Source organism: Cyprinus carpio, chromosome A14 (genome assembly GCF_018340385.1).
Source record: "Cyprinus carpio isolate SPL01 chromosome A14, ASM1834038v1, whole genome shotgun sequence".
NCBI classification, from domain to species: Eukaryota; Metazoa; Chordata; class Actinopteri; order Cypriniformes; family Cyprinidae; genus Cyprinus; species Cyprinus carpio.
This window is the reverse complement of record NC_056585.1, coordinates 14,099,695-14,112,538: the sequence shown is the minus strand read 5'-3', so window position 1 is coordinate 14,112,538 and position 12,844 is coordinate 14,099,695.

Sequence of the window (12,844 nt, the reverse complement as noted above, 5' to 3'; positions counted from 1 at the left end):
TGTTTTAAACTGGCTAAGTATGTATATTTTAGACTGAATCAGAGAGACACAAAAAGGGAGAGATAAATGTATATGCATCTTATAAAATTCAAAAGTGTTAGTTGGGGTTATATATATATATATTTTTAATTAATACTTTTATTCAGCAAGGATGCATTAAATTGATCAAAAGTGACAGTAAAGACATTTATATTGCTACTATATATATATTTTAAACAAATGCTGTTTTAAGCTGTTTTCAACATAGATAACAATAAGAAATGTTTCTTGAAAATTAAAATGTTTCTGAAGGATCATGTGATACCCAAAAATTTAATAATGGCTAATGAAAACTCAGGTTTTCCATCACAGGAATAAAATACATGTAAAAATATTATAATTAATGATAATCATTTTTTCACAATATTAGTTTTAATATATTTTCTATCAAATAAGTACAGCCTTTGTGAGCACAAGAGACTTTTTTCATGGACAAAAAAAAAAATCTTAGACACCAAACTTATGAATGGTAGTGTGTAAGCAAATTCAGAAAAGTTCCCCTAAATGTATTTGGACATTTGAGACACCTAAAAACACAAAAGAGAGAAGCAAGAGAACTAACTTCACTTTTGCAATTTAAAACAACTTTTAAACAACTAGCTCAAAGGTCATATAAATTACTCCAGGTGTCCTAGCAGATTATATATGTTTCACTAACATTTCACATTCATCATTATCAAAATACAATTTATATTCTGTTTGTAAAGTATGCTTGTGCTTTCTTTTAATAAAATAAATGCTTCTTGGCTTGCTTTTGTTGTGGTTGTTGTTGTTGTTTTTGTTAATATATGCAATAATAATCATACATTTTTAATTGTCCTAATACTTCTAGGGGCCAATTTATGTCATATTTACTCATTTGCATTCAGAGTTCAAATGCTACAGAATAAATTTCCCTCGTTGAGTGAAAATACAAGTCCATTCTCTTCCATAATGACGAAGCACGGCTACAAAGAACGAGCAGCTCTTTACCACCTCCACTAATGTGGGTCACGCAGCAGATGAGCGATTGCCTGTGCCATCACAGCAGCAAAACCACAAACAATCCTTTCTGTAAAGCTCCAAGAGACTCAGAGCGTTAAAGTAAACCACTCTAGGCAGACATACTACAGGCCAGTGTAGACTAGGAGGATAGGTGGTAGATTAAACTTACCAGAGGACAAGCCAAATCGGCTGTTCCCCTCCAGCTGAAACTCTGACGGAACCCTTTTGCCGTGCCATCCTTCGACTGCCTGCAGTGGACTCTAGAGGACGCTGAGCTCCACAGGGTGGGCAGATTCTAATAAAAAGTAGTTGACATTTTAATTGCATTTTTCTCATCAAGGACTAATATGCAAGATGGGTCTGGCATCTCTTTGGAGAGCAATGTGGGTGATGTTATGATCAGTAATTTCTTTGATAAACACTCAGAACCCCCATTGATATGATCTCACAGCGAGCTGCTTTGTGTGGAAGCGTATCTCAGCTGCATTTGTTGCCAAGCCCAACTAATAGAGACATTTGATTGGAGCGCAGTGCACGCAGAACGTTTTGGCTTTTAGCTATTTGCCGAATATGTTAACAAAGACACTACAGTATGTGGATGCACAAACTAATATGGAAAAGTTTTCAAATTCATATTGTTGTGCTAAAAGGATTTACAGTACTGTATAATATTAATCAAGGCCAAGGAGAGGGAGGTCAAAGACTCAATTTAGTTGTTTAGTATTATGTGCTAAAGCTTGTCACGCTAAATGAAACCATGTCCAAATCATGTATTGCTGTAAAAATGAAGTTCTCTTAGCGTACATAATACCTTTATTGGATTATTTTGTTACACTAATCTGTGAAGAATATAATGTCAGATTAGGCAGCTGCCCCCTGGTGTGACAGTCACCAAAGACCTCTAAGATTGTCTGTATTAGCGTTTCCCAGAAGGCCATGCTGTGCTGTTCAAAGACATAATGGCTTTCAATTAGGACTTTTATAAACATTTTAAACTAAACGTCTTTTTCCACTCGTACATTTTAGGCATTTTACTTTAGACGGAGAGAATGTCACTGCTGCGTTTATGCTAAAAGTTTGAGAAACAAGCAGCAAACTTTTGCTCATGACAACTATCCCAGAAGCCACCTGGATTAGCTCTGTTTTCCGTTGGGCACAAACACACTCATACACTCAAACTTCAACATTACCAAGTTGAAATGAACTGAGTAATTTACCATCTGGTTGATGCCATCATTTCCAGCAAGGATGTTAATTGTTTCTCATTTCACGCCTGCTCATATCCACTCATATCTGATTTAAAATATCAGTTTTCATTGAATTATTTGCATTTTTCCACCAATATATCCTCTTAAAAGAAGACATTAACTTTTTATTGTATAACAGAGCGCAGCTCCTCCACAAGGGTGCAGAAAGTAATTTATCATGGTTTCGGGGTTAAAGGTGTAAGAACTTTCTGAGGGGCTCCCAAACGGATTAAACGGTGGTAAAAAGAGAGGTAATTGGAACTAGTCGGAAAAGCTACAAACAAGAACTTCTTTCCTCAGAAGCCTTAAATTTACTGTTTGAATGGCAGAAAACTCAAAGAATTTTCAATTACCAATTTTCTGCGTAATTTTCTTTTCTTTTTCTCTTATGCATTTAAATTGGATATGATCTCTGAGGAAATGGTTCTCATTTTAATGACACTCTCCATTCATTAAAGGCTCCAGATCTCCAGCCTTCGCACTCTCATGGGGAACCTCCGAATAAGAGGCAGACTCAGAGAAAGAGAGAGAGATGCTCTGTTCAATTACCTCTGTGTTGGCCCTTCCTCACGGGGCCCCCGCTGTGTGGCTCTTAATCCTATCCTACGGAGTCAGACCCCAGAACTTCAGTAGAATTAAACAAAAGATTTAAAGAGTTTTTTGTGCTCACAACAGGACAAGCACATAAAAAAGAGTTTGTTTTGTTTTCAGTAAATATATCTAAACATGCTTAAGAACAATTTACTTGAAAACCAAAACTGCAAAGGATGTTAAAAGTTTTTTAAAAATTATTTGCTTATTAAAAAAAGAATTGTATTTATTAATAATTCTTTTCCACTATCAAATTCTTGTTTATGCTTAAAATAAGGAAACAAATATATTTTAAAAGTACATTTATTATGTGTTAAAAAATTTATTATTATTATTATTATTCTGCTATAGTTGCTGAAGGAAACTATGTGAAATAGCAGGTATGATCATTTTGATAAAAATTAAATAATTGACTGAGTTACCTCATTGAGAGAAATGAGAATCATTTGGCTTTAGTCTTTGTGGGCCTCATTAATTGGGTTTAATCAGAGGATTTCAAAGAGAATATAAGATCAAATATCAAACATGTTCAGCTGTTGTGATACACACAAAACGCGTTCATTCGTTTGTTCCTCTAAATTTCCTGCTAACACAAGTTGAATAACATCAATGCAAAAACACATTGCCGATCCTTTGTAATTTGCATTTTAAGGCATGTCTTTAAGTCTGCAAATGTGTTCTTTTTGTAAATAAACCTACACGCCAGATTTCCACCTCACCTCAGGGGCAACAAAGCAACATGTTTTAAATGGGGAGAAGAAACAACATTTGATCAGGGACTAATCACAAAATTCACTCTACGATGCTTTTAATATTTCAAGCTCCTAAGCAATATGCAAATAAGAACCGCATTAATTGTTCGGTGCATTAGTAAGTCAAGGCACACAACGCGGTTTCAGAGATCGGCTTTATTCATTGTGTGATTAGGACCCAAATGTTAATGAAATATGCTAATTTTGTACAATTAGCATATAATATTGAAGACAATCAACAATTAGCATATGCTATTGGAAACAATCAAAAGGGCTGCATTCCCATATGGATCTCGTACCCTACATATAGGAAGAGGCCGTTATGGGGGATGCAGAGGGGGTATGTGAATTATAGCACTTTCTGCCTCTCATTCTCTCTCTCGCCCCCCTGTGTGGCAGACATGACCTCTATAACACAATGTATAGTGGTGTGTGTAAGAGCTGGCTGCTATGTCTGTTTGTGTCAGTGTAAAATAATTATGTTTCATATTTTTCAGTGCAATTTACAATATCAGCAATGAGTGAAAAGGTCTGAAGACTGAAACATTAATATACACTGCCATTCAGGTTTTTTTTTATGTCTTTAAAATAAGTCTCTTATGCTCACTAAGGCTGCATTTATTTGATCAAATATACAGTAAAGACTGTAATACTGTAAAATAATATTTCAGTTTAAATTAGTTGTTTTCTATTTGAATACATTTTGACATGTAATTAATTCCCGTGATGACAAAGCTGAATTTTCAGCAGCCATTACTCCAGTCTTTACCCTCCCATGTAATAAGTGTTTCTGAAGCAAAGGTTTTGAATGTTAGAGTAGATTGTACTTGTGTAGAAAGTTTCTTTATATTTGGTTTATCATATTTGCTTTAATAAACTATGCATGAGCTCCACAAATTTGTGTAAAACCGGATGATCATGTTTTCCAGTTTGATTTGTGAATGATCCAAATACCAGGAATACTACAAATACTAACAAAACTCTGAAATGTAAATGTTTCTTTTCTACAGAAATTTTTCACTCAATGCTGATATAATGTAATCTGTACTTAATGTACGCAAAATACAATCAGTTCACATAATTAGTCACAAAATTGCTTATTTATAGAATAGAAATATATATATAGAAATATATATAGAAATAGTACAAAATATTAAATATTTCTTATATTTGTTTCTTTCTTTAATACTTAAATTATTTAACATTTGAAATAATATGTAAAATATCCTAATACTTTAGATTATTTCTTTTTGAATGTATGATTTCACTGTATGCTTCTTTCATAAGTAACCAGTTTATAGTTTTATTATTTTACCTGTCTTTTAAAAAAATTGTGACATAAAAAAGGCCAGTTAAAGGCTTTCTTTCCACAGAATTTCCCAGTCATTTATAGCAGATAATTCAACCCTCAATGAATTTTCACCTACACTATCGTATTTCACAGCTTGATCTGAGCCATAAAATTCACATAATATATCCATCATACGCTGCTCCAGTATGTTCCAGTTTAAGCAATCAAGACTCACTTCCATTAGAAAGCTCTGGTATTTCCTCTCTCACTGAGATTTCTCCAGTGACCTTAAGCAGGTTGCTCCAGGTGCGCTGGCAAGCCTGTAGTCAGTGGACCCTGCCGAGGCCCCACCACTCTTGTGCTCTGGGTGCGAAGGCAGCGAACAGCCTCTGAGATAGAGGTGGAGGGGCGGCGAGCCGATCAGAAACGCTGCAGCCAGGTCGCCCATTTGGAACCTATTAAAATGGCGAGGCGGGGTGAGGCCCAGGTTCGGCAGGCCCCCAAGGGGCCCCGCAGTGTCTGAGCTCATTTGCAGAGTGTCCTTTCCCACTGACAGCCTTCTAATTCGCATTTGAATTTAGGTCACATTGATCTGGGCCTGCGTCCAAAGCCGGCGCTCCCAACGGAACCTCCTCACACATGCAGGACTTTTCTGTCCAGAGAGAGAGAGAGAGAGAGAAACTGCCTGCAGCACTACGGGTGTGAGATCTGTCGGTGAGCATTCCTTTCTTTCTCTGGAAACAACCAGAGAGGAAGTGAGGGAAGAGGAGATGGATGAATGTATAGAGATGGAGAAAGGGTGTGTGTTAAAACAGCGACAAACTGTAGAGGGCCTACGGAGAGAAAGAGAGAAATTCTTAATGAAGAAGTGCTGTCTGAACCGCACCCGGATGTTTAACAGGTCACTGGCTGTAAGAGTTATATATAGAGACATATGTTATGATATAAAGCTGACTTCATACATAAAGAATATAGCTAGCAACTTGTTATCTTTAGTTGAAACATAAGGCAGGGTTACTTTAGATGCAGAATCTGAGCTCTAGCTGAATGCACATGTGTGTGTCTGTGCCTGTATACGCCACATTCATGAAAAAAAAAATGTAGTAGTAGTAAAAAATTATTCATAAAAGGACTGAATAATCTCATTTAGAACAAAAAATCCAAAAGGTTTATGTTTACATTATGTCCTAACCATGCAACCAATCAGAACAAATTCTCAAAATAAAACATTTTCATGACTTCCATAATGCTTCTGCAGACTGCATTCTTTTTATGATTTTTTATGATTTTTTGAAAGAAATTTACATTATCCTGAAAATATGGAGATGAAACAGATCTGCACTCATCCAAATTCAGCCAAAAAGGCTTATTACAGTACATTTATTGCTCAGAGGTCACAAAAATATGTACAAAAAAGTGCAAACGTTCAAAGGTGCAGAACGTTTTGGGGTATTAACCCTTCTTCAGTGCCATGTGCTACCAAGCAACACCTGCACTCATTAAAACATGTATTACCGTAAAATATCTAATATCATGAAGATACATAAAAACATATCCAGGTTACGTATGTAACTATGGTTCCTCAAAGGAACGAGAAGCTGCGTCAAAGTGCTTTGGGAACACCTTCTGCGTGACCATGCTCTGAATCACATGTGTAATCAGTCCAATGGAAGGTCAAGACGTCACGGGCGGGTGACGTCATCAACCAGGAAGCTTAAAAGCATGTGCGGTGGAGCCAGCGTCAGCTTCCAGGAATGAAGCAAGCACTGGCAGGGATGCTGGAAGTATGGCACAGACTCGTTCCTTCAAGGAACCATGATTACATACGTCACCTTCAGGAACTCCAGCTGCGTCAAAGTGCTTTGGGAATGAGAATGCCCACGCCGCCAGACTTTCAAATCCCTGCACGTTTGTGTAGCTAGGGTGTGAGAGCAGAAGAGCCTGGAGTGGGTCGCATATCTAGACCATAAAATCTGACAAAGGTATTGGGCGTGGACCTACCCGCAAACCCGATGTCCTGCATAGACACACCTGCTAGAAAGGCCATGGAGGTCACCATACTTCAGGTCGAGTGAGCCTTGACCCCCAAAGGCGAGGGGAGATCAGAGGACTCATAAGCAATGGATATGGCATCCACTATCCACTGGCTGAGGGTCTATTTAGTTGCTGGAAGACCTCTCTTAGGGGGACTGTAGCAAACAAGAAATTGGTCCGCCCTCCTCCACAGGGCAGCTCTGTGGATGTATGTATCCAGTGCTCGCACTGAATACATACAATTAAGCTTCTGCTAGTCGGGCTCCCCGGAAGGGAGGAGGACAGGAGACCTGGAGTACAACAGGCCGTGGTGCAGATGAAGGGACTTTAGGGACATACCCCACACGAGGATATAGAAATACTTTGGCCAGGTTGGGTGCAAAGTCAAGAACACGGAACACGGCCAGCATCTCCAGACATTGATATGCCATGTCAGATGGCGACCACTCCACAGACTGTGGGCAGGGTGGCCACTCATGACCGCACCGCAACCAGTGAGGGACGCGCCCGTCGCTAGCGTTATGTGGCGACAAGGAGCTCCCAGAACCGGGCCCTGAGACAAGAACATGTCTAAGGCACGTAGACACCTCCGCATGACCTTGAGCATGCAAAGCGGTTTTCCCCTCGGTCTTTGGCCACCACTGTAAGGGTCTCATGTACAGCAGGCCAAGAAGTATCACGTTGGATGCAGCTGCCATCAGACTCAGCAGATTTGGAAATGCTTGACAGTGAGTGACTGGCCTTCCTTCACTCTCTTGTCTGCAGTGAGGATCGACTCGATCCGAGCAGGGGACAAACGTGCCAGCATCGTGGTTGAATCCTACACTCACCAAGATAAGTGGGCCTCTGTAATGTAGAAACCATACTTGTCTTGTCATTTAGTCTTAACCCCAACTCTTTCATGTGAGCGAGAACATCATCTCGATGCCGAACTGGTGCCTACTCTGAGTGAGCTAATATCAACCAGTCGTCGATGTAGTTGAGTATGCGGATGCCCTGGAGTCGCAATGGAGCCAGAGCAGCATCCACACACTTCGTGAAAGGGCGGGTTGAGAGTGCAAGGCCGAAAGGAAGAACCCAATATTGGTAAGCTTTGCCCCCAAAAGCGAACCTCAGGAACTTCCTGTGATGAGGAAGGATGGAGATGTGGAAGTATGCGTCTTTTAGATTGATCGTGACAAACCAGTCCATGACCTGATCTGAGACATGACTTGTTTGAGTGTTAGCATCCTGAACTTCAGTTGCATGACTAAGTGGTTCAACTGACGCAGATCTAAGATAGGACGCAGCCCTCCATCCTTCATCGGAACAATGAAATACCGGCTGTAGAACCTGGACTCTCTCTCGTGCGGAGGGACCACCTCGATGGCCTCCTTCTTTAAGAGATTGACTACTTCCTGTTCCAATACCAGAGCCTACTCGGGCCCCACCAGAGTGTGGGAAACCCCATGTGAATTGAGGCAGGGGAGAACCGAACTAGGTTCTGTAGCCTCTTTCTACAGTACGCAGGACCCACTGAGACACATTTGGCAGTAGTTTCCACGCTGCTAAATGGTCTACTAAGGGAATCAGTCTCTCGAGACTGACCTCTGGTGTAACTAGTGATGCTAGCTCAGTGCCCTGAAGTGGCACACCAGAAGAGGACAGCCGAACCAGCTGCTCTGGGGTCCTTCGCGGAGGTGGTGAGCCTCTTAGCACTACTATGTTTCCGGGCGGTAACTGAGAGAAGTGCTTGCAGGAGACTGCTGCGCCCTGGAACACCGGCAGGGTTGGCAGATCGATCTCCCGAGGGCACTGGGAGGAGACGGGCACTGTGTAATGCGGTGTGAACCTCTCTTCCCCAGAAGGGCCTGCCCTCACCAGTCCTGAGCCCCAATAATCTGGACTTTTTTTCATTTAACTTTGCCACAGTGCGAGTAACCACCTTCAGTAGCTCCTCATACTGGGGCGACTGAGGGGGCTTGACGCTTGAAGTTTTTGACGCTTTGACCTTTAAATTCTGGATTATTATCCTGAAAAGAAATCAGTTTTCACAAAAAATATTAAACTGTTTTTAAGATTGATAATAATAAAAATGTTTCTTGAACATCAAATCAGCATATTAGAATTATTTCTGAAGGATCATGTGACACTGAAGACTGAACTAATGATGCTGAAAATTCAACTTTGCCACAGGAATAACATTTTGCAATATATTTAATAGAAAGCAGTTGTAATAAAATGTCATTATTACTGCTTTTACTGTAATTTTATCAAATAAATGCAGCCTTAATGATCCTAAGAGACTTTTAAAATAATAATAATAAAAAAAAATCTATACATAGCTTACATAAACAAATCTTATATTTGTAGATACTGTATATATAATGGTTTGTAGTAAATACTGTATAAGATATGAGCCGTTTTGCTAACACCCACCATTTTGCTAACTTTGCAACCATAACACTGTCACTAATACTCTGCCCTAACATGTCAACAAACCCAAACATAAAATTCTTCACAAAACAGTGTTTCAGATCGTCAAAAAAAAAAAAAAAAAAAAAAAAAACCTTCTCCTAAGTGCTCTGTGCCAGGTACCAGGAACATTTCATGCATTCACTAAAAAAATTAAAAAATAAAAAAAATTTCCTTATAGCACCTTTAATTTAAAATAGTAGAAGACAATAGAAGCTTTTAAATGGGGGGCTAGTGAAAGACTTTACACAGCATATGAAAATGCCAGAGCTTGAGAATTCTTGAGAAAATACTTTGTCACTTATATAACTGCATATAACAAAATAAATTTAAAATAACCCTCAGCAATTTCCTAATCGTTTCTAACTGCCTCATATGCTCATATAACCAATGAAATAGACTCCTTACACAGTAAAGCCTGACAAAGTCTGCTTCTGATGTCTAAAGGATGAATGAAGGTGATAGTCGGATATATGGCTGAATCCAGTTAGATCCTCACGGCAAGCATGAATCTGACTCTCCCCTCCTTTCTGTTGGGCTCCCCCTGGATAATTCACTGCACAGACTGCGCTGGGAGTTTTTTCCTTTGTATTCATTACCAATTTATTTATTTATTTTTTGCTTTTTTTTCTGCTTTTCTCATGAAATTTGCAGATATGGAGAAGGCTCTGACCTCAGCAGCATGGATGTCTCACATTCCTCAAGAACTCAATTAATCACAGCATTTAAAATAAATAAATTAAGGCCGTCGTGTAGCAGTGCAGAAGCAGCTGCATCCTTACAAGTGCTCCTGAGAGACCAAATTAAGCCACAGAAATGTATATCTAATACACCGGCCCACTAATGATGCCCGTTAAAAGAGTGGGTATGTAGGCACAGCTTAAAAATTACACGGGTCATTACGGCAAATTGAAACCAAGATTTATCTGCTGCCAGTGGAGTGCATAATTTGTTTTACCTGGTAATCACAGAAGCCATATAATTAAACATGAAAACAAAAAGCATGAGAGCTGTGGAACGATACAGTATGGAGTGATACTGTATGACAGGATGTCAAATGCAAACGAATTCTAGGTGGCAACAAGTCATTGAGAATGGACTGAGCGTTAACTTACAGTACATGGAGTGTGAAAGTGTAATTGTTGAATCCAGTAGTGCGGGACACCTGAAATGAAAAGAGGCATGGTTGTTAATGTTTATGGGTATTGTTTGGGAATTTTCTGGCTCCAAATGTAGGACTGAAAACCTGACACACAAGAGAAAGATTCTGTAACAAATGATGTACAGAGCAAATGTTTCCGCTGTAAATCTGAAAGGAGCCTTATCGTGGAAAATAGGATTCTCTTTGCTCTTTTGTCATAGAGTTTGATAAATTCTTTTAAAACACAAAATTCCCTTTCCAGTCCACCAAAAACCTTTTATGGAAAGTAAGCTAAAAAACCACATGTACATGCCTATTATTATTTAGGAAACTTTGCCCAGTCAGTCACTGCAAAGTAATAATAAAAAAGTGGGATAAATGCTAAATAATAAATGTAAATTATTTATTTTGTGAATTAAAACATGATAGGAACAAGCAATACTTCTATTGAAAAGAACAGCTGAATTGCATTACACTAAACAAATTATTGAGTAATTTCTTAACTTTGGTAGGGACCAAATCGACCTATAAATCACAAAAAAAATCGGAATAGATAACCTAAGGTTAATCCAAATGTAAAAGCAAGTGTTTCTCTGCTGCATTGATGGGTGTCATGCCTAAAGTGTCACACAGTGCCTGGGAAAAAAAGGAAACATCTGCATTTTAATAGATTTTTTTCACCCATGTCTTTCAACATCATTAACTTTATTACGCCGGACACTCCTGTTGCAAAAACAATTCAGCATAATTATTTGCGGTGCATCTCCCCTGTGAGGGCACATATCCTCCTCCTCCTCCTCCTTCTCTCTGCCTGGCAATTACCACCGAGCCACAGATGCATATCTCAGGCAGCACAAACTAGATGCAGCAGATAATGTGATTACTCAGTCATTACATATTGGAGTGCATTCATTATGGGCAAAGACCAAAAATCTGGGCATTGTTGACAATACCTGGGCAATACCCAATATGTACGAGGTTACAGAAAACATAATGTCCATAATTTCATGTCAGCAGTTCAAGATGATCAGGCCAGATCGCTGAGGAGATTCAAATGCATACGATTAATTCATTATGCAAACCGAATTCTGATGGGATGTGAGGTTGTCGTTAAAAAACACTGGAGAGAGAGATGTTTGTTTTTAGATGAAATGGTAATGTGTGAATGCAGACAATGACAGTGGGTCCCTTTGGTGAAGACGGGAGGATTGTGGGTAAATAGGTTACAAAGATGGTAAATGGTTTTAGCAGCCACCTGCAGAACGTTCATTAAAGCGACCAAGCATCTCCAAATCATTTTCGGCTTAACGCTAATATCGCAAAAAGTTGTTAACAGAATCATGATCATAATCTAGGACATTATAATCCTATAATGGGGCTTACCAGTGAAGAACGCACTACAGCCAAATCACTCTACGGAGAATCCCAGCTCCCCAAGACTGTCATAAAAAAGGAGTTGATGAAATCCTGCCAAATTGTCTCATTTAAGTGAGATTTAAAAAAAGAAAAGAAAAAAAGTTGGTCAATCTATGAATCATTAAAGCGGTGTTATTTACGCACAAACTTCAAGGCCCAAAATTATTTATTGTATAGTACATTATTGAGTGTGCAGTGTCGTATTTGTGTATGTTGAAACCGGGGCAGTGCTCTGCAGAGTGAAACAGAGCAGATGTTGATTATTTAAGCCCAACTGATATGATCTGCACATATTCAAATGGGAACGCCTGATTGTAAGGAGCAATTTCATTCAGCAATTTACTGGAATATGTTAATGCGGAAAGAAAGGGGGATTAATCCCTAAATGTATTCAGTCAAATGAAATGAAATAACATATATTTGAAAGTGTAATTTTGAACACACCTTATTATTTCAATCTCGGTAATTGAAACTGCAATCCCGGCAACTTGTGTTAAATTAATGTGTGGCAAACAGCACCTTTCCTTTGCCAAGCCTGAGTGAGTTCCTGAATGAATTGAATTTAATTATTCCTGTGGCCCAATATATTATTAATCATCTATATTGATTTCTGAACTCCCTGGCTGCTTGTGGATATGCAAATCCGAGCATGGCAATATTGGGGTGGGATCATTTGCATGGAAGCCCATTATTATTTTATAAGTAAATTTTAATGTGGACTCAATTAAAACTCAGTGAGTGGAACAGTTAAATTGGCCCATAGTATAGGCTCCTAGCGTACAGGCGCAGGACTAGGATGAATCAATTAGTACAGCTCAAACTTATACTCATCTGTAGAGAGAAAGAGGGGGAAGCTGCAGTCTAATCAGAATGAAGGATCAGTTTTTAGTGATTT